Below are 23,278 nucleotides of genomic sequence, written 5' to 3'. Positions count from 1 at the left end.
ATGTGTAGAAAAAGTAGCTAGGGGGAAGGGGATGTGGAGATTGACAGCCCATTCCTATGCATGTCTACTCAGAAGTAAATTCATCTTTAGGGGGGAAGCACATAAAAATATTTTATTTCTCCAATAAAAAAATGGTTTTAAAATAAATAAATAAATAAATAAATAAATAAATAAATAAATAAATAAAAGATTAACAAGTTATGAGTTCCTGCACCTTTTTATTTACAAAAAAAACACTGTATAGAGCAGTACACGTGCATCAAAGCAGTGCTTTGCTGTTAATGAGATTCAGTCCAATATGATGGAAGCATGTATCTCAAAACCACTCAGTTTGCTCCCTGGCATTTCAATAGTGACAAGGCAGCTTCAAAAATTTTTTTTAGAAAAGTAACATTATGTAAGATCTCATTAGCAAAGCAGAAATTGCATTAAAGGGAGGAGGACTCATTTAAGAACTTTGTGGTCTACATTATTAAGAGGCTTTCCCTCTACCAATGATGCAGCCATGCCAAAATGGTGCATTCTGCTTCGGGGGAGGGGCAGATTGGGAGGCTTGGAGGGGAAACAGGAATTTCCCCTTACCCCTCTGTAAGCCTCCCATTCCTCAATGAGTCTCCTCAGACCTGCATCAGTTCTGTAGGGGTGGGGAGTTCTTCAATGGAGGGGATAGGATCCGGTGTATTCAATGGAGGGGATAGGCACCATTGCCACTGGATCCACCATCTTCCCCCACCTCCCCACCTTCTGTTCCTTTCCCCTGCTGTGTTTTGTCTCCTCCCCACCCACCCCCACCCCTACCTCTACCTTACCTGGTCCAGTGGGTGTGGTGGGAACCAGTGTCAGCACTGCAGCAGCGCATGCAAAATGGCCACTACTGGAGTGCTGTGTTTGCCATTGCCAGTCATTTTACAATGGCAGAAGGGCCTTCCACTGTAGCAATGAGCTTCAGCTGGCAGCCCAATCCTCTAGGATTGGCCTGTCAAAAGTGTAAACTATGTAAAATAAGAAAAAAATGGCAAGACAGTGCTTTCGCCATGCTAGCCTGACCTATTTTTTAAAAAGCCAAACTGTGAAGTGCAAGGTATTTGTGCACAAAACACCTGTAGGAGTGATATTTCAGGTTTGGGGGAGGCAGACAAAGAATCTGTCTAAGTCATCTGACTTCAAAGACTAGACAGTTTTTTCCCAAGCTGCATCAGGGGACCAATGTCCCCTTCCTCCAAATTCCTCACCACTCACCAGACAGTATTGTTGCATATTCTTGAGCAGATTCGCCACCAAAGACAGCTGAGACCAAAGCGTGGGCAGCCTGTTTATTTATGGAAAGCACAACCAATTAAGAACATGGCACAGGGGGGTGGGATAACACCCTCACTCACTGCCACAATTCAGCCTTGAAATGCTCCCTCCTGCCTTCAGCTGCTATTAAACGTTTATAAAAAATGATGGGAGATCCTATGCATGGACCTCATCGCATCACGTCTAGTTTGGCTGAGAGTTTGGAACAATTTAATTGCAGCCTGGGATAACATCTCAGTGATATAGGAGGGTTCTTTGTAACTTATACAATCATGTGTGATTGCAGCTAAAGTGAGGAGGGGGCATGTCAAGGTTGGATTGTGGCATGGGTGAGGGTGTTAATGCATCCCCCCATGCCATGTTATCAAGGGAAATTGTGCTTTCCATAAATGGAAACACAAACTTGAGGAAAGGAGTCTGGATCCACTGCAATAGCTGGGTAACTATGATTGCAGATACACAAAATGTCTGTAAAAAAGACTCTGCATTAGACAAGAGTGACTTGTTGGGTGCTTTGATTTCTCTGTTTAGTGGCTGGTAACCTTTCTTCAGTCTCGAAAGACTATGGTATAAGCCTACAGCACCCAGTATTGCCAGGCGGTCTCCCATCCAAGTACTAACCAGGCCTGACCCTGCTTAGCTTCCGAGATCAGATGAGATGGGGCATCTGCAGGTTACATCTCTTTGCTGAGCATGCTAGTTTCCTCCCTGCACCCAACCCCATGCAGCTGCAATCCCTGTTGGGCTAATTTGTTGTTTGGAAATGTTTTTTGCATGGCTGGGCATCCAGCAAGTAGAGGATGATTGTCCCCGGGAGCCCTGCCTCTCCTCATCTCGTCACATTACATAACAATTTCATGTCTATAAAAACTGTCCTCTCCTTCCTCCCTCTCCTCCCCCACACCCTGTGCCTTAGGCCACAGTTTCTTCCAGTGATGGCTGATCTCAACCCCACCCCCCACTGTACTTCGAATTGAACTAAATTAATTTCTTGGGGGTGGGGGTGTTTTAATTTCTTAGATGATCTTACATAGGTTGAGAATATTCTTTATAGTCAGCCTTCCCTAGTATAATTGCAATGTAGTGTGGGAGTCTCTTGTTATATCTTTTGCAGATCTTCATTTGGAAGAGAAATTGATTGTGGGGGACAAAAATCCAGCTTTGATGTTAACTGCAAATGGCAGTCTTAAACCTAGCAGCTACAAGATGGGAACAGTTATTTGCCCTTCAAAACATCTAGTAAACATTTTATTTTCTAGATCCTAGGTTCTCTTCTTACAAAGAACGGTTTTTATTTTGATTTCATAAAACCTGCTTTGCAAAATAGCTCATACAGACAAAGGGAATATTATGACCACATGAGAGGAGCATAGCATAATTCATTAAGAGAAGACTACAAGTTCTGCCAACAGCAACTGTTACCCTGCACATGCCCAATCTCGTCTGATCTCGGAAGCTAAGCAGGGTCAGGCCTGGTTAGTACTTGGATGGGAGACTGCCTGGGAATACTGGGTGCTGTAGGCTTATACCATAGTCTTTCGAGATTGAAGGTTGCCAACCAACCATTTTTGCCCCAGGTAGACTTGTCATGGAGGGCTGGATTTCACATTATATAAGACAGCATTTCTCAAACTGTGGGTCAGGACCCACTAGGTGGATCATGAGCCGATTTCAGGTAGGTTGCATAGCATCTAGCTCAGCCGCCATTGAAAATAAAGAGTGGAGAATACAGGGTACAGAGCTGCTGGGCAGGGCGGGCTCCCTGTGGGAGAGAGATGTGTGGTACTTCACCCTGAATAGTTGGGAAGGTGGGATGCTGGAAAGGGGGGAAGGCTGTGTGGCTGGAAAAAGGCCCAGGTCTGTGTTCTGCTTTGACTTCCAAGCTGGAATGTTTGAATTCCGAGCTGGTCAAAACAAAGCACAAGTTTGCAGTATAATGGGACCTTTAGCGGATTGCAACTTAGGTTTGAAGCCTAAGGGCCCAAACCTATCCAACATGCCAGTGCTGATGAAGCCACATTGCAGCCCTGAGGGAAGCAAACGAATATTCCCTGACTTTGAGGAGGCCTCAACCACTGCAGAATGCAACTGATGCCTCATTGGCACATCCATGCTGGAAAGCTGGATAGAATTTGGCCCTAAATTGAAGATGTCACTTCTGGCCATGACATTACTTTTAGCTTAATGACATCACTTCTGGTGGGTCCCAACAGACTGCCATTCTATAAAGTGGATTCCGGTGCTAAAATGTTTGAGAACCACTGATGTAGGGCATGGGGCTGCCACTGAAAACAACATTCCCATGTCATGTTCTCTCCCATCCCTCAGAACATGCAGTGTCACTTGTACCAGGTTTTGGCATCCTCATATTGTGCAGCCCCTGCCCCACCACCAGCCGCCATTGTGGTGGAGTGGGGGCAGAGAAGCACTCAAAATGCACCCTTCCTCTGTGCTGTATTCAAGCATATATGTTAACCGTGCAATGTCCTCTTCAGGACAGTCCATACTCCTGACTCTCCTCCCCCTCCTTTAGCGTAGGAGTACCCATGTGAAGGCCTGTGTTAGGAACCTGTTAGGGATCAGTATATTGTAAATAAATCGTAAAGCTACCAGTACCTGCGTGTAACTCCCTGTTCTCAGACCAAGGATCACTGCTCAAGGCTTCCTGTCCCCACTATCATTGCATATTGCCAAAGGCTCACTCTTTCTGCTGTATTCATTTACCCTGCGATAGCTTGTCCTCTGCTAGGTTTGCCAACTCTGACTAAAGCTATTCCTGGAGATCGTTTTCTTTACAAGTTGTAATGTTATTAAGTCCAGATAGCTCTGTTTAAATCTCCAGGACTGCTTTCTGTAGCCACCTGAAAAGGGATGCTGATTCTTGGAGAGATGGCAAGACTATCCTCCACTCTGTTCAAAGCCAAGGAGAATATGCTCGAGATGTGTTAAAGATGCGCTACAAAACACAGTTGTCCTACTATACATTACCATTTGTTGGCAACCTTCAGTCTCAAAAGACTATGGTATCGCGCTCTGAAAGGTGGTTCTGGAACAGCGTCTAGTGTGGCTGAAAAGGCCGATTCGGGAGTGACAATCCCTTCCACACTGGGAGCAAGTGCAGTCTGTCCCTGGTCTATCACCCTGGCTATGGGCCTTCCTTCTTTGCCTCTTAGCCTCAGACTGTTGGCCAAGTGTCTCTGCAAACTGGGAAAGGCCATGCTGCACCGCCTGCCTCCAAGCGGGCCGCTCAGAGGCCAGGGTTTCCCACCTGTTGAGGTCCACTCCTAAGGCCTTCAGATCCCTCTTGCAGATGTACATTATCAATAGTTCAAATATACCTACAGGGAGTGACACAGTTGCACATTGCATGGTGCTTTAGTTTCATGCATGAGAAACATGTGTACTAGAGATAGGGACCAACTGATCACTGAAAAAGTGGGAATTTGTACTAACAACATTTAATACAGTATCCCCCCAAAGAAAAACAAAATAGGGCTGGCAATGTAGTCGGGACAGAAACCAAAAGTAGAAATTGCCTCTGGGGAGTATGAATGTGCCCTCTGATGACTGTGATTTTCTGTCTGAGTCTAATTCACTGTTCTAGGACCCTCCCTAAAGGTGCATCTCCCAAACCCTAACTATAAATCTACAATTTATACTATTATTATTATTTCCATTACAACTATGCACATCCATGCACATTATTTCCATGCACGACTAACATCTCTTTGTCCCCCCTGAGCCTGAAATCACATCCCAGTTCTTTGCCCATAACAGCCGTATGAATAGATGTGCCCTCCAGTGCAGAAATGCAGGAGTACACAATCTTCAAAGAGTGTGCAGGGCTTCCTGGTTCTCCTGGGACAGCCCTATTGAAATTAATTGAAACAATAGCGGAGCACTTCCAAACTCCTTCCTCATTTGAATGTGACTGGTACAGGATTTTTCAGTGGAGTGTGCACAGTGAAATCAATCTAAACAAAAGGTCCAGAAAATGGTCAAATACTGCTGAAGGGAATGAGAACACGGTACTGGCGTTCACTACTTTAAAAACCAACAAGAACCACACTCATCCTCCAAAGACAATCCATCAGTTAAAGTTCACACAACTCAGTGTGGTGTGGCCATGAAAGTAGGATTTGTCCATCTCTAATTAATATCATAATATCTAGCAGGGGCCCATGGTACCCCCCTTCCCCAACAGCCACATTTCAGGCTGCAGTCATGCACTCCCCAAAGCTATGCAGTTTCATGAACACATCCACAACAACATTTAATAAATGATTTAGCTGTCTGGTTCCTGCACATTATTTTTATCAATGAAGTATTTGCTAATATATCATGGCTCATTGCCAACAGCATGAATCAAAGTCTCATTATGAGGAACACTTCCGATATGCCGACTTTTTAGACAAACCCAAAATGATTACCGTCCTGTGTTGACTACCTGTTGGCACTCAGCCACAGAACAGTCGTAAAGCCCCTGAATAAAATGAGCTTTAAAAATGTACTCAGTTATTAACATCCTGCTTAGAAGGACAGCCAAGATGGACAGATGGGATAATGTCACGGTAACATCTCATCCATGTCTCAACAGCTCCCCTTTTAAATAAGTTAAATATTTGAATACGGACAATAATGTTAATAACATATGCATCGTTGTTGAGCATGAGCACAATGCACTCCAAAGTTTGTATTGCAAATAGTGGAATGGGACTTATTAAGCATTAGCTAAGGTCCCAGTTATTTCAATAGGAGATTGTCTCTATTAACTTGTGCTAGATGGTGCCAGGTGGGCCCCACTGGAATCATATATCAGAGTTGTCAGCTGATTGACATTTGTTTCAATTGATCAATTGTGTTGGTTTGGTCATGTAAGCATCAGCACCCTACTGCCACAGCTGGCAGTCTGCTCCACTGCAGGTAAGCCAGAGCAGAGGGTGGTTTGTGGGTGGGGAGGGAGGGGGTAGTTCCAGAAGCAGTCACACATGCTGGATCTTAACCCCTCTTTTGAAAACCTCCTCCCCCCTTTTCTGTCCTCAGACATTCACCACCAAAACGGCTGGTATATGTTTGAAGAGACCCAAAGGCAACCTGTAGGCCTACACGGAGGAAAGTAAAAAAGTTTTTTTCACTTAACTCCCACTTGCATTCAGGTCACACACACACACACACACACCCCCACACACACCTTTTTGGCACAGCTGCATGCTATAACATAGCAGGAGATACAATTGGCCAGTTCATTAACCAGCTAAGAGAGAAAGCAGCTAATGAGTTGCAGGTTGCAACTTTTGTGATACACTTGATACATGGTTTGTTCTTGTTTTATGTACATTGCTGAAGAATATCTGCCTTTGGTCTGCAAAGATTACTAGATAACCATCAATGCAGGGCCCACATCACAGGAAAAATAAAGGTAGAATTTAGTAAAAATTTCATGTGTGCATTGAAAAGGAATGGGTACAAGATGAAACCTTGTGCTATCCCACATTTTATAATTTACATCTTTCTGTCATTCATTTTTCAAAGCCTTTGCATAATTAGACAACATTGGAGCAAGCGGTTTGGTTCCCAAACTGTGGGTCATGACTCACCGGTGGGTTGTGATCAATTTTTTAGTGGGTCACAACCCAATGTGACCAGCAGGTATCATGGTACGTGACACAGAAGTTTCTGGGTCGTGCTGGTGTGTGGCCTATGTCATTGGCTGCATTGCACCACATGACACTGCTCCGTAGGCTGCCATGCAGCTTCCTGGTTGTGGCAGGCCTGCGACCAACCAAAAATTAGGTCATCATCCACTGGTGGGTCGCAAACCACAGTTTGAGAACACATCGCATTATGCGCACAAAGTGGTGCAATGTTCCCAATGATGCAGGTTGTGCTCCAGCATGACTCGGAAGCAACATCTGCATCACAGCCCATAATGCCTGGCAGCTTGGCAGTCAGCAGTGGGCCTGCATCCTACCATAAATGACAAGGTGGGTCACGAAGATTGAAAATTTGGGAACTGCTGATTTAGAGCCTCTGCAGGTTTCTTATGCCCCTTGTCTTCAAAGTGTATATTTAAAAAGCTTTTTGTCTCAGATGTGAATTTCTGCACCATTGAACTTTCTTTTTTGATTTGACTTTATAGTATTTATAGCACTTCAGCCTCATTTTAGAGTCCCTTTACTTTCACATTGACCAAAATGACATATTAAGGCTTAAAACAGTTTGTCTCTCTCTAAGTACCGAACACTATCTTACATTTTCGTCACCTCTTTCGTGACATCTTAAATGTGACCAGAAAATGTGATCCAACACAATGTGACCTAAAAAAAATCCACCAGTAAGTCGATGAAAGGGAACAACCTAGAATGTTTCCAACACATAAATTGGACGTAATAATTAAGTAATCTAATGTACTCAGTCGTATTTAATTAAGTAAACACTTGCTCATTTTTTGATTAATTTGTCTGTGACCATATGTCCTATTCCACAAATCCATAAAGGTCACTCCTCGAAATGGAATGCAATATGTTACTTTCTCAGTTTTGCTCTCTTTTAATAACTAAATTTTAATTGGAGAGGCTTCTATACATTTGCAGTACTCTGTTTTGGGGATCTTAGCAGCAGAAATGAAGTTAAATATAGACTCTGAAGGTACTAGCACAGACTGTTGACATAGGGCCCGATCCTATCCAATTTTCCAGTGCCAGTGCTGCTGTGCCTATGGGTATGCTCTGCTTCCTGTGTTGAAGAAGCAGACACAGAGGCCTTCTCCAAGTATGGGAACATATGTTCCCTTATCTCAGGCCTGTGTTGCAGCTGCACCGGTGTGGGAAAGTTGGACAGGATTGGGCCCATACTGGGTTACAGTGTCAAAGCCAGCTTGTTGGAGGCTGTTGCCCGTGGACTGCCACCCTGCTGCAGGAACGCAGTGGTGAGGTGGCAGCCACTGGAGGAGCCTGTTAATACCCATGGATGACATTTTTGCTGGGCAGCACTGACTCTGAGGAGACTGGTGGCACTGCAGCTGCAGCGGGGGACACAGCTGACAGCAGACAGCTGGGTTAGGCAATTGGTCCCAGCCTTCAAGAAAGGCTGGGTCAGATATAAAAGGCGGAAGGACAAAGAAGGGGTGGGTGGAAGAACACAAAGAGCAGCCGAGAAGCATGTGCTGGGAAAGTGGGGCAAGTGAAGGAGAGGAGAGGCAAAAGGAGACAGCATGGGAAACAGAAGGAAGAAAAGAAAGCAGGAGACAGGAGGAAAAGGACAGAGTCAGCAAGGAGGTTGAAAGATCTGGAAAAGAGGAAGAATGGATCCCAAGTTTGCAATCTGGCGTGTAGCTGGCATAAGCCTGAGAAGAGGAAAGGGGCAGGATGGACAGGAAAGAAGAGATAGGATCCTGATGAAAGTTGACGCCACCAGTACCGATGCCCTCCCTGCCATTCCCCTCCCCATACTCCCTCCTCTCTGCCCCCAAACTCCCCCTGCCCTCCCACAGCACAACCCTGCTGCCGACTTAGCAGGGTCAGCACAGCCCGGGCTCTGTGGCGCTGGGTGTGCACAGCTGTTACCAATTTGCGGCATCAGTTCCAAATGGCCCCAGTGGCGTAGCTAGGTCATTGGACACCCAGGGCCCATAAATTTTTGTCACCCCATACAACCTAATTAATTAATTATTATTGATAATTTACATACATTGATACATTGATGGTCCATCCTCATTGGCAATCTTTCCAATGTGGTCCACACTCGCTCCATGTCTTTTGGTCTAGTGCGACTATTGTCCAGTGCGGAAGTCCCTGTTGTTTAAATGACCTGGAAAAGGTATCTGACCAGTGAGTAGCTGGTCAGCTGCAGGTCCTTTTGACATGGTATGGGATCCAGTGCATGATTCTGGTGCTCCATCGGTCATAATAATTTATTATTTATATTAATTTTGATTCATTCACATTTTTATACCACCCTTCCTCTAAGCAGCTCAGGGTGGTGTACACGGTTTCTCACCTTATTTTGTCCTCACAACACCCCTGTGAGGTAGGTGAGACTGAGAGATAGTAATAGTCATGACATGAAATGAATAATAATAATAATGGCCAGAAAATAAATGCGGTGAATATTTCCCCACAAGCAATGGATGAAATTCTGCATCAAATGGGGCCTGATTTGAGTAAAGGCAGTGGTTCTCAAACTTTTAACACTGGGACCCACTTTTTAGAATGACAATCTGTCTGGGACCCACCGGAAGTGATGTCATGGCTGGAAGTGACATCATCAAGCAAAATAAAATAAATAATTATAAATAATTAAAGCAGAGTAAAACAAATAATTGGCAGCCCAATCCTGAGCTGCCCACAACGCCCAGGCTCTGTGGCTCTGTGGAGGGCTGCCGCTGGATCCTGCGCCTGCCACTTCTGCAGGAGGCTCCTCAGGAGAAGGGGATGTTCGTCCCCTTCCCAGAGTAAGAGAAGCAGTCCCACAATGGGGCTACTCTCTTTAGTGCCAACCAAAAGGTTGGCGCTAAAGTGAAGGCACTCGTGTAGGGCACACAGCCCTGCACGAGTGCCCTGGATCCTGTGGAGCACAGCTCCACAGATCTGCCTCTTTCCCTCCCCCGACACACCTCCAGCCCGCCCGCTGGCACACCTCCAGCCCGCGCATGCCAGCCTCCCCCCTCTCTGGAACGCCTCCCCCACACCCCAGGCCACACCCCCGCCTCCCATACCGCAGCCTGGTGGTCCGGGAGACTGCCGAGCCGTGGAACCTGGGCCACTGCCCGGCGCTACCCCAGCACCAGCTGGCACTGGGCTAGCTCTGGTGGGAGCCCGGTGGTAAGCCCCACAAATGTGCCTTATGGCACGTTTGCAACTGTGGTCCGCGGTATGGAGCCGTGCCGCGGACCACAGGATTGGGCTCTAAATAAGGGGAAGCCAGCCCTGTTTCACCAAGTGAATTTTCTCTGTAGCCTGCCTGCAATAACACTCCCCCTCCAAACACACACAAAAATATCAGTGAGATTTTCAGCCCTCCCCAGTGTCCAGTTCAGTGTAAATTCTTATATTTCAAGCATATCACTATCAGGGCTCACCTAGCTTTACAAGTCTAAAAACAAAGAAAAATTGACCTTACCAGCTGAAGTCTCTATTTTATTCTTGGGGGGGGGGGGCTGCCTTCTGGAGCATTTGTTGAGCTCCACTTTCATCAGATTGGGATCATGCAGCTAGCCTTGCATTCCCCTTTGCCTGACTTGACCAGGAGCCAAGGCATGTTTGCTTACTCGCGACCCAGTGGCTTACTTTCACTTTCCATAGGGCTCAATACATTCATCTGCTTGGGTGCTTTTTGGAGGCTGCTTTCACTGGATAGGAACCATTCTGGTGTTGTTGGATTCCTCTCAGCCTGCCCTGTCCAACAGACTAAGACAAGTTCACCTACTTGCGAGTATGCGTGCGATTTGGCTCATTTTCACTTTCCATAGGGCTCCATGCATTTTTTTTTGTTTCCAGTTTTTTGGCCATAACTTCTTATGGAAAGGAGATATTTTACTCTGGTTTTTTGTGTTGCATTCCACTGGAAATTCCACATCCATTGGTATATAGCACGATGGGGTTATTCGTAACCTATTATCATTATCCCTTCTGCCAATTTTAGATAATGAATGCACTGGAATAAAGACCTGTCTTCTCACTACTTGTAGAGCATATTGTGACACCCACTGTGCTGGAGGATGTGGGAAAGAGTGGAGTTCATCATCTTGTGAGACCAGCTGTGATATGACAACCGCACTGCTAAAACCGGAAATGCACAAACCGGAAATGCACAAACAGGAGGCAACTGGAGCCAGTGTCATTGAGGAAACATAGACATAGGGAGGCAGAAGAGAGATGAGAGAGGTGAAGAGAGGGTAACAGGAGAGAGGAAAAATATGGAGGGATCAGGTCGGAAGCAAGAGAAAGAAGCTAACCAGTGCATTGGTCAGCACTGCAGGAGGCTGAGAGCCTGATCCAAATGGGCTCACGCCAGCCCAGCACTGGCACACAGTGTTGCAAATGTAGCATGAGGCATGCCTGAGACACTGTGTCAGTCCAGTGCTGGCTCAGCACCAGCCCATGCAGAGCCAGCGCCAGGTGGAGGGCAGAAGACCATTGCCTGGAGCTAGTGCCAGGTGGCAGAATGGTGAGTCTGGGAGGGGGAAGGCGTTCTGGGGGGGAAAGGGCAAGGGGAAGGTGTGGCGGGGAGGAAGCATGGCGGGAGGGGGCAGAGATGGTAGCAGGCCCTGCCGCCGTATCCTAACCCCCTTCCTGGTTCGGCAACCCCAACATGGGTCTCCTCGAATCTGCAGCCACTCAATTGCAGGTGCAGATCTGAAGAGATCCATCGGGACCGCCTGGGGATTACATGGAGTAAGGGACCATAAGCTCCCTTACCCTGGGTAGCCCCGGCACTGCTTCCCAGTCCCATGGGATGTATCAGTAGCCATTTTGGCACCACTGCAGCCCTGTGTGCTGGGAAGCACAGGATTGAGCTGTAAGAAAGGAGTGAGCTAACTATATCCTCTTTTTACCTGGCGGACAGCCCAATCCTGACCCATGCTAGAACAGTCAGGCCAGATGGCCTGTCCCATATCTACCGCGGGCCTGGGGCTTGCTGAGGTGCAAGTCGGAGTAAGGGAAATGAACTCCTCTTACCCCGTGTCATGCCACAGGCAGCCCTATGGGCTACTCAAATTTGTGCCAGCAAAATTGCTGATGCAAATCCAAATGACCCGACTGGGGATGGCAGTTGGGATCTGGCTTAAGTGCCAAAATTTGGCCCTCCCCCCTCCCCAGACCAGTCTGTCCATCAGCCCACACAATGTTCCCCCTCCCCTCTCCTCCCCTCCCCGGGCATTTGTTCCACCCTCCTCCTGTCCTCCCCAACCCCCAGTGCCAGACACTTCAGGCTGGCACAATCTTACCTCTTTCGGGTAGCGCAGAGGCTGGCATGCATCCTTTTGCCGGCCTAGCCAACTCTGGAGGAGGCACAAATGTGACTTATGGCACATGTGTGTGTGTTTTTTTAACCTTAATTTCATTTATTTATTATTATAAAAAGAAAGACACAAGAAAAGAGAAAAGAGAGAAAAAACCAAACAACATTAAAGATACATTTAAAAATAAAAAAATACAAAGAATACTTCTAATAATATAGCACAGATGAAGTTTTGGGTGCTCAGAATTGCACTTTCAATGGAAGTTAGAATCTTAGGGTGCAATCCTAACCCCTTCTGCCAGTGCTTTCTAGCACTGACATAAGGGCAATGCAGCAGTGAGGTATGAGCTCAGCTCATAAATGAAATAAATAATAACCTTCAGAGATTAATGTATTCCCTAGTAATTTTACTGTTGGCAACCTTCAGTCTCAAAAGACTATGGTATTGCGCTCTGAATGGTGGTTCTGGAACAGCATCTAGTGTGGCTGAAAAGGCCGATTCAGGAGTGACAATCTCTTCCACACTGGGAACAAGTGCAGTCTGTCCCTGGTCTGTCTCCCTGGCTATGGGCCTTCCTTAATTGCCTGTTTGCCTCAGCCTGTTGGCCAAGTGTCTCTTCAAACTGGGAAAGGCCATGCTGCACAGCCTGCCTCCAAGCAGGCTGCTCAGAGGCCAGGGTTTCCCACCTGTTGAGGTCCACTCCTAAGGCCTTCAGATCCCTCTTGCAGATATCCTTGTATCGCAGCTGTGGTCTACCTGTAGGGTGCTTTCCTTGCACGAGTTCTCCATAGAGGAGATCCTTTGGGATCCGGCCATCATCCATTCACACAACATGACCGAGCCAACGCAGGCGTCTCTGTTTCAGCAGTGCATACATGCTAGGGATTCCAGCACGTTCCAGGACTGTGTTGTTTGGAACCTTGTCCTGCCAGGTGATGCCGAGGATGCGTCGGAGGCAGCGCATGTGAAAAGCATTCAGTTTCCTCTCCTGTTGTGAGCAAAGAGTCCATGACTCGCTGCAGTACAGAAATGTACTCAGGACGCAAGCTCTGTAGACCTGGATCTTGGTATGTTCCGTCAGCTTCTTGTTGGACCAGACTCTCTTTGTGAGTCTGGAAAACATGGTAGCTGCTTTACCGATGTGTTTGTTTAGCTCGGTATTGAGAGAAAGAGTGTCGGAGATCGTTGAGCCAAGGTACACAAAGTCATGGACAACCTCCAGCTCATGTGCAGAGATTGTAATGCAGGGAGGTGAGTCCACATCCTGAACCATGACCTGTGTTTTTCTTCAGGCTGATTGTCAGTCCAAAATCTTGGCAGGCCTTGCTAAAATGATCCATGAGCTGCTGGAGATCTTTGGCAGAGTGGGTAGTGACAGCTGCATCGTCGGCAAAGAGGAAGTCACGCAGACATTTCAGCTGGTCTTTGGACTTTGCTCTCAGTCTGGAGAGGTTGAAGAGCTTTCCGTCTGATCTGGTCCAGAGATAGATGCCTCCTGTTGCAGTTCCAAAGGCATGCTTCAGCAGGACAGCGAAGAAAATCCCAAACAAGTTTGGCGCAAGAACACAGCCCTGCTTCACTCTGCTTCGGATGTCAAAGGATGTCCCTAGTAATAGTGCTCTCCATTTATCATATTTTTCTAATCCACTCACTTATTGATATACCATTAGTTGTTCAGCATACATATTTTATTACCAATCACTTATAATTAACAATTTATCCATTGCTCAAATAAAAATCATGATGAATCAATCCCACTAACACATAAATTTCAGGGCTATCAACAACTACCAAAATGATCAAGGAACATAATTAGAAACCATTTGCTCCTACTATTTCAATTGAATAAAGGTTAATTAGAAACTGCTTACTTAATTCAGGATCATAGATAATCAATCGTATTCAAGTAACTAGTTTAAAGACAATCACATGCAAATCTTAAGTGACTATGGAACTTAATTAGAAACCATTAGCACTTAATGATTTGATTGATTAAATTTTGATTACAAAACACAGCTCATGAAACATTTTCTTTGATTATTCCTTATTCACTGTTTCAAAGTGCAAAGGTGTCTCCCACCTCCTTTCAATAGTTCCATCAAATCCTACAATAACCTTAAAAAACCCAGGGACTCACTCCTATCCACATGATACACTGAACACAAGGCCATAAGAGACGCGAGACCAAGAGGACCACTAGCATACTGCATAAGCCGTTGTCATGGCAGACTTTCTGTCCTTCTGTGGAGAACAGCCGCTGGCCTAGAAGGCCACAGAATGCAGACAGTGCCTTGAAACGGAGCTGCTGGCAGTGGAGGTAGATCAGGGGCGGATTGGGGCTGGGATGGGGCAGATGCAGGATTGGATCTGCAGAGACTGTCAGAGACTGTTATAATATGATGTACAACTTTTCTGGACATTTTTGGGTTCAGAAAAGATCTTGATGGCATTAGCACACACCAGATCTGGAACTCCTGGCCTGGTCTATGCCTGCTTCCAGAAGTCTCTTCAAGGTTACACCAGCAAAAGAACTGGCATAGCTTTGAACAGTATCATTGGGGACCACAGAGTGGCTGAGGATTTTTCTTCACTTACCTATACTGGCCAGCCTGGTATACCCAACTGGCCCACACGACCACCTTGTAGGCCAGCCCAAGAAAGGATTGGGCCACAAGTCAGTTTAAATCATGAAAAATTTACTTCTCAATTTACTTCTGCTCCATCTGATATCATGCTCAGAAATACTGCTGTGAACGTTAATAGAATTTTATGATTACGAAACCCAAGATTCAGGGTGACTTCAAGTGAAATATGCATTCAAAAGAGTACTTGGTAATGGATAGAGAAATAGCTCCTCCTTCACTGTGTATATCAGAATTATCAACAAGCAGAGTTAATAATAATAATAATAATAAAACTTTATTTTTATCCCGCCCTTCTCCCTAACGGGACCCATGCGGTGAGTTCTTATGCGGTGAGGCTGCTTCCATGTGGTTCTTGGTTTTCTTCCTTTATATCACCTTATGTGCAAGTTGACTTTGCCCAGAGTCTGTTGTGATGCACACGGTCTAAAGTTTTTGCCCATCTGTTCTGTTTTTGAATTTTTGATGTTCCACCACTGTACGGTATTGACAGGAACAATTCAGTCTGCAGGAAGATGGCTTTTTTGGTCATCAATATTGTTGACAGACGCCTATCAATTCCTTACTCCATTAAGAAACACTGGGCCATTTTTCAAATTCTAGTTTTAATTGCTGTCAGAGACTGTTATAGTATGATGTACAACTTTTCTGGACATTTTTAGGTTCAGAAGAGCTCACTATTATCTGGTTTTAACCTATCTATTTTAACCTAGGATTGCCTGAGCTTTGGAAATCATCATTTCATTTCTTTGAGACAAGCAACACAAGTGTTCATATATAATAAATACATCAACAGCCTCTATCTTATAGCTTTTCTAACACATGGGGGGGATCCTGAAGTGAAACACTTGCAAAGCCCAGATTAGTTCATGATATGATCACGCAGTGCCCAAGCATAATTCCTTAGAGCCTGGTGCAAATGTGCAATATGAGCTCCCTTCCATGAAAGACATTGGCATCTATGGATATTAATTATTTTACATGCCCTTTAACTCCACTTGCTGTCCCTGGTATCCAAATTCTAGCACTGGCTCCCACTGTTCTTGGGATCTCAGAGCCCGATCCTGTGGTCCACGCTGCGCCTCCATGGGGCTTCCCCCGGGGCTCCCCCCCCCCGGAGCTGGCTCAGCTCCAGCCGACGCTGAGCCAGCGCACGGCGGGCGCCCAGGTTCTGCGGCTTGGCAGTCTCTGTGACTGCCGGGTTGTGGAACGGGAGATGGGGCGTGTCAGGTTTTTGGCATCCCAGGCTTGAGATTGTTATTAGCCAGGATGTGGCAGAAGGCCCTGATATCTAGGCCTGGTGTGAAGCAACCAGCAAAGCAGCACAGCTGATGCAATAAACTGCACCTTTTGCAGGTGGAAGTCATGTGACTTGGGGAGAGATGAGTGCTGAGTCACGTAGGCTATGGAGGAATGGTGCAATGCACCACTGGACAGCCAATCAGAGTGGGTGTCTTGTGACTATGAGGTCACCCTACTCTGATTGGCTGGCCCCAGCATATATGGGGGCAAGCACAGACTCCAGGTGTGGGTTGTTGTGGTGGAGTTTCTCCGTGTCATGCTGTTGGTTTGTGTACTGATTTGGACTGCCTTATCGTGACTGTGACCTGCTGTATCCCTGACTTCTGGACCGTATGACTGACTACTCTTCTGCCTGCTCCTTTACCAATACATGCTTCTGCAACAAACAAGCCTGTGTCTGCTTCTTTGGCTCTGTTTGGGATCGCCTGCTTCTTTTGCTATCTCCCTACGCTCCCGTGCCACTCTGCTATTGGGAAAGCAAGGGCTATCCTCCCCTGCTGACCTGACAGGGCATGTCCGGGGGCATGGGGGGAGGTGTTCCGGGGAAGGGGGAAGCGTGGCTGGGGGCGTGGGGGAGGCGTGTCGGGGCGGGGGAGCGGCGGATCCGCTCGGGCTGGGCTGCTCGCCCTACACAAGCACCTTCGCTTTAGCGGCGACCAAACAGGCTCCGCTAAAGCGAGTAGCCCCATTGCGGGGCTGCTTCCCTTACTCAGGGGAAGGGGACGAATGTCCCCTTCTTCCGAGGAGCCTCTTGCGGTAGCGTGGGAGGTGCTGGATCTGGCAGGAGCCCTCTGTGGAGTCACCGGATCCTGCAGCTCCAGGCAGCTCAGGATTGGGCTGCCCATGTCCCTGATTATTATGGTCTGTCTCTTCCTCCTGCTGCCACATCCTGTTGGCTTCTCTTGCCAATCCATAGGAATGTTATCAGGAGCCAAAGAAAATCTAAAGCGTGTAGTTTGAAGACAAGAGGAAGGATGCCATTCTATGGCCCAAGGCTGAAGTAACTCTTGCAGCTTTCACTGAGTGGCTGTGAAAGCCACATGCTGAAGAGCACATCAGGCCTGAAAAAGGATGCTAGGACCTTGGCGTGCACCACTGTTGCTGAGACGCATCCCTTCTCAACCCTGAACTATCCCTGGCTTGGCCCACTCACCACCCCAATTTTCCTCTGAATTGCCCCATAACTGCCCCTGCCACAAACTTAGCTGCTCCAGCATGAGCAAGGTGGGCCCCTGGTGCATGAGTGGGGACTCCAACCATTTGCAGTCACAATCCCACAGTGCAGTACAGTGTTGCAGTTTTTACAACATGTGCCCCCAGACTTATGTCAGCGGATCACAAGATTTGCTGCCAGTGGCGCTCAATAGGATTGGGCGACAGATTATACCATTTTATATACATGTATATCAAATTCAAGTTGAGATAGAGCTCAATTCTATCCAATTTTCCAGTGCCGGTGCAGCTGTGCTAATGGGGCGTGCACTGCATCCTGTGGTGGGCAGGAAGTCACAGAGGCCTCCTTAAGGTATGGGAACATTCATTCCCTTGGGGCTGCACTGTGGCTGCACCGGTGCTGAAAAGTTGGATAGGATTGGGCCCTTAATCTGTTGATTGTTTTAATTTAGGCAGCTATCAATTATAAGATTTCATAAGTTCTCATAACGCCAGCCCACATTGTGTGTCACCTCTCAGATATTGTCAACTACCAAATACAGTAAAAAAAATTAAATGAAATTACATGGCAATGATCAAATATTGAAATTAAATACCATTAAATGTCAAAAGCCAGTATGAAGTATGTGCTGAATATTCAATAAATACCTGGTGAACACTTATCCATTCCTAGAACAGAATTTTGAGAAGTAGGGTAATTTCAGCTCTGCTATTAATCTTCAGCTTGCTATTATTTATTATTAGGGAAATGTTTGTCGATTTTAAAGGGCAATGAGGTGCAGGTGGAGAGAGGCAGAGCACCGGTCTCCATCACCATTTCCCATCATCTCCAAATTTAGTCCTTCACTCATCACCCCTCTCCTCCAGCATTCCTACTGAGCTCTTCATCTAGTCCAACTCTCAGCTGCTCCTTCCTCTCCCAAAACTATGTCCCAATGTTTCTGATACATTGCCTTTTCCCCAACTGAAGGATCCTTTTCCTGAAGGATATTTTCTTGGTCACACCCCACTGTGATGGACTTCTCAGAACAGGTTTTTATATGTGCTGATCCTTTCAAACTTTTCTTCTCCCTTTTGTATTTTATGTCTTTGTAACAGCTGCTTTGCAAAGCACTGCCCCCCACTCACTGTTCCTCAGCACTTCCACACACTCATCATGCACCCCCCCGACACACACTCATCATTATTGATTTTACTAGTCATATATCGATTCTTCTGGTTGTGCATTTCACATCTTCTCCCCTGGTCTCACACTTCGTTTGAGTGTCCCTACTCAAAAATCACTTAAAAGTAGGGACACTCCTACTTTCCCCTAGGGGCTGGGGATAAGAATAGGCCCTCAGCTTGTCTGTACTTGTCATAAGAGGCGACTAAACAGCCACCGGGTAGATGGGACTCCTTAGCCTGGGAAGGCAGCTCATCTGAGAGAAGGAAAACTCTGATCCCAAACCTCCACTGCCTTGTGGCTACATCCAGTTATGGAAAAGGCTTCAGGAGTCAACCTCAAGGCAAAACCCAGAGCCAGAGGCCCTGAGGCAGTTCACGGCTGAACACAGTCACGTTCTGGCATCTCCTGCGACGCCGCTGGAACCAACTGTATTGGCTTCTGCCTTTCCATTGGACCATTTCAGCAATGTGGAGAGGGGGGATTTGCTGCATGGGAAACAGTCTATCCTCCATATCTACTTTACCCAGGCTTCGCGCACTGGAGAGGACACTCTGTTCCAGAACCACCATTCAGAACGTGATACCATAGTCTTCCGAGACTGAAGGATGCCAACTCCTTGCAGAGATCATACTCTGAGTATTCTTTAAAATGCCTCCCCCCTTTGTTTTAATCTTGTACCATTAATCACAGCTAACCATTTTCCTTGTTAGCATCCCATTGGATCTAAAATTATCTTTCACCTTTCTCATGTTCACAATATTTTATACAGATATCTGACTGGGCAAGGGCAAACAACAAAAGATAATATATCGGAATCATGTTAACTATATCACATAATCCAATTTATTGAATCTTTCCCTTCCCAAATGATCCTGGCATTTTCAGCCTTGTCAAAGAAGTCTTATATGCCATTTATGAAGTACTGAACAGTTATTAAGAACATCAGCTCCAACACTCCCAATGTGCTTGGAAAAACATTGAAAACCAAAGTAACAAACAAGGAGACGTGCATGAAATAAGTACATTGAGATGACATGCTAACAGAAGGAGCTAACGGGAAAGAAAAAAATGAAGGCAAAACTGAGTTTCAAGCTCTTTAGCCTTCCCAAAATACGGTTGCAACCACAGATTGTGATAGTTACTGGCACAGAGCCAGAAATTCCAAATACAGCCCTGAGTGCTACATGTCAGAGATCCAGCACCTTTTTTGTTCTCAGTCTAGAAGGGGATGCTTCTTTGGAAGTGTTCTGCATTCACACTACCTTTGTTGGATCAGGGCACTTAAAAACAGAACTGGACAAGAAAACCACACTTGTCACTATAAGGCCCTGTGTTGAGTTGCCCCTTCCTCCTCCCTGATGTCCAGTACCACTTCGTAGAACACAACCCTCTTCCCCACCATGTTATGCTATGCAGCTGCATTGCTAGAATGCGCACTACATACCGGGGGGGGGGGTTGACTTACCATAGGCCGCCTGGATGTCAGTGGGTCTCTTTTGGCCAACACCAGCAAAAGAGCTGGCATAAGAGCTAGTATAAGTCTGAATGGTGGGGCTCGTCAGGGCAGGAAATCAGGAATAGGATCCCAGTTTGCTCTGCTGCTGCTGAAGTCCACCCCCATTAATGCATTTGCCCAGCTTGTAATGCTCAGCTGTATCCCAGACTGAGCATAATCTCTCATCCCCACCCCTGGAATACTTCTCTGCTTTAGATAATAATCTAAACAAAAAAGCAATTCCCTGGTATATGCAAATAGTGTATTTCGCAAAACTGTTGGTCACTACTAGTTTGTGTTCGCAAGTCTTAAGAACACATACTAAGCATTATGGAAACTTGCATTTGCCACATATTAAACAAGAGGCTGTGCATCTATGTTCAGTACTGAGTAGTCACAGCCACACTTGATGGGCTGCAGTCCAGATTTTCAGTATATAGGTATATATTTCCAGTACATGAGCCCTATGAAGCTGGGGGGGGGGAAGATGAGTCACATCCGAGCCCCATCTCCTTCAGCATATACCAATACAGCAGCCACTACTCCCTCCTTACACATTTCTTGTATCTGGGTTGGCAACTGGGCCGATTTGAGGGCCAAGAGGGCCAACTCAAGGGGGCCGATTTAGCCCTGCGGCACCCTTCATAAGGTGTGGTTTTCCGGCAAATGACTGCCCTGCTGAAGCTCTTTCTGCTGTAGAGGAAAATACAGCCTTATAATCCTGCAATTGGAATATCTCTATGCATTTTCAAGAGAACATTGGTGTTTTTTCCCCAGTTTCTTCTCCCATCTGTTGTTTCTTTCAATGCTACTGCAGCCATTAGGGACATAAACTCATCTGCCAGATTTCAAGACATCTTTCTTGCCACAAATGATTGCATAGGCAACATGTCTGAAAGCTGTCAGACTTAATATTCTTCCGCAGGGACAAAGAGAAAAAGAGCTCCACTTTTGTTTTAAACAAATATTCCGACCACAATAAAAGGAAGGGAGTGGTGGAATATATTCCAGATGAATAGTTTTTTTAGCATAAGTGCTCATTTGGGCAGATGACTTATAATTAAAAACAAAAGACATTGTCTAAATGTTCAGATGAAGCTCAATTCTCAATATGTGCAACTAAGAAAACGGATGCATATTTGCAAAGAGGCAGTATATTACGCCATCATCACAATAAGAGGATTCTCCTTTTTTTTTTTTTTAGTTCTCCATGGAGCACGTACAAGCTGTCCATGCCCTCTCAATCATGTATCAGGCACTCGAAAGAATGCAATGCAAGTGCGCTCACAGCTGCTCGAATGAACAGGATTTGTCCCACTGAGTTCACCGGCAAGATGATGATGATGATGATGATGATGATGATGATGATAATAATAATAATAATAATAATAATAATAATAATAATAATACAGGTATTTATATACCGCCTTTCTTGGTCTTTATTTAAGACTTTATTCAAGGCGGTTTACATAGGCAGGCTTATTTAAATCCCCATAGGGATTTTTATAATTGAAAGAAGGTTCTATCTTTCAAGAACCACAACATTCAGATGTTTCATTCTGATCTGGTTTCACATTCTGGCCTCCATCCTCCCACACTCAGAGCAGATGGAATAGCTCAGCTTCAGCTTGTCAGCTGCTTCAAGATCGCATGGTGCGGGTGGCCTTGAACTAGCGACCTTGTGGATGTTATCTTCAGGCAAATGGAGGCTCTACCCTCTAGACCAGACCTCCACCATCACCATGATGGTGGTGATGATGATAGTTTAATAATCTGATCATGGCAATACTGTCTAATTGCCCATTACATGAGAAGGAAGACATGCACACATGTCCGTCCATCCCCCCAATTCACTGTGTGTCTGTGCTGCTTTCTTGAAAAGCAGGACTGACCCAAGACCTTCTAGCAACTGTGGCATGCTGCCCTCTTTCACCCTATAGCGACCAGATACCACCTCCACCATTCCTTCTCCTCCTGCTTCCTAAATCCCAAAAGGAAGAGGGTAATGGAGTGAAAGAGGAAGCACGGGGGAGAGGAGAGTGGCAGGCTACAGTGCCACCACTCTCCTCTCCAGTACATTTTCTCTTCTATTTCACTCCCCAATTCCATTTCAGATTCAGGGAGCAGGAAGAGGACCAGAGGCTGGCAGGGATTGCAGGGTGGTGGGTGTCCCTATCTGCAATCAATCTGCTGAAGTGACTGCCTTATGACACAATCCTAACAGCATCAGGGGCTGGCGCAGAAACTGCTGTGCCAGCTTCGGCTGTCGCAAAAGCACCATAAAGTGCTTCACAACGACCTGGAACGCTGGCAAGATGGCCTGCAGCATCTCACTGGTGCCAGACCTAGAGGTGACACATGCCGGGGCAGGTAGGAGCTGCTCCAAGCAACACGGGGGCAGGGGAAGGGTGAGAAGGGGGTGCAATGGGGTGAGGGAGAGTGAGGGACAGGTGGAGGTGACGGGAGGTGACGGGATCAGCAGTGCTGGCACACGCCAAATCCTATCCCCCTTCCCTGGCCTGAAAACCTGACACGAGGCAACTCAGACTTGTGCTGGCTATTTAGCAGGCACAGATCTGAGTTGCCCCATTGAGCAGGCTGGGGCTTTACCTGGAGTAAGGGGACAGATGTCCCCTCATCTTAAGACTCCAGCCTGCTCTGTATGTGCATAGGGTGCAGCATAGGATTGGGCTGTCAGTCAGGCTCTTGGATGGACCAGCCCTGTGGAAAAAGAGCCTTCAGTTTTGCTGTGATTTTGCTTTGCGTGAAATCTGGTGACAGTGCCAAGATGGTCCTAATCTTCCCTTGATAAGTTCTGCCCATCTCATAGAAAATTTGTCATCTCAGAAGAGAAACTCCCCAAATTAGTTTCAAAGTATGCTTTAGCTGGAATGAAAGGAATTGTCCTAGTTTAGCCTTCCTAAGAATGAGCAGAGTCAGCACTATGGCGCTTTTTTGAAATCTAATCTTCCTGTCTGGATTGATCACTTCAAGCCATTCCCTCCTCTTGACTTATCACCATGGCCTCCTTTCCATCAAAATGATTAAAGGTCAACAACTGTGGTAATGAAGTGCTGAAGGGATGTTGGGCAAAAAGCGATAGCGTTACACAAAGAGACGTGTCAATGTTATCATACAAAAGCAGCTATTCAATTAATGACATTTTACGTCTAGCTGTGGCCTCTCTAATTAAAAAGCTGGTCTCTGTCAATTGCAAGATAATCCTCAGAGACCGG

The 23,278-nt window shown here is 46.2% G+C and overlaps 1 pseudogene; it reads left to right on the top strand.

Annotated features, from left to right (window-relative positions):
* Positions 1–2,703: 2,703 nt before the first annotated feature.
* On the top strand, positions 2,704–2,823 carry LOC136654774 (5S ribosomal RNA; annotated as a pseudogene).
* Positions 2,824–23,278: the final 20,455 nt, after the last annotated feature.

Source organism: Tiliqua scincoides, chromosome 5 (genome assembly GCF_035046505.1).
Source record: "Tiliqua scincoides isolate rTilSci1 chromosome 5, rTilSci1.hap2, whole genome shotgun sequence".
Lineage (NCBI taxonomy): Eukaryota > Metazoa > Chordata > Lepidosauria > Squamata > Scincidae > Tiliqua > Tiliqua scincoides.
This window is presented reverse-complemented; position numbering and strand designations above follow the sequence as displayed.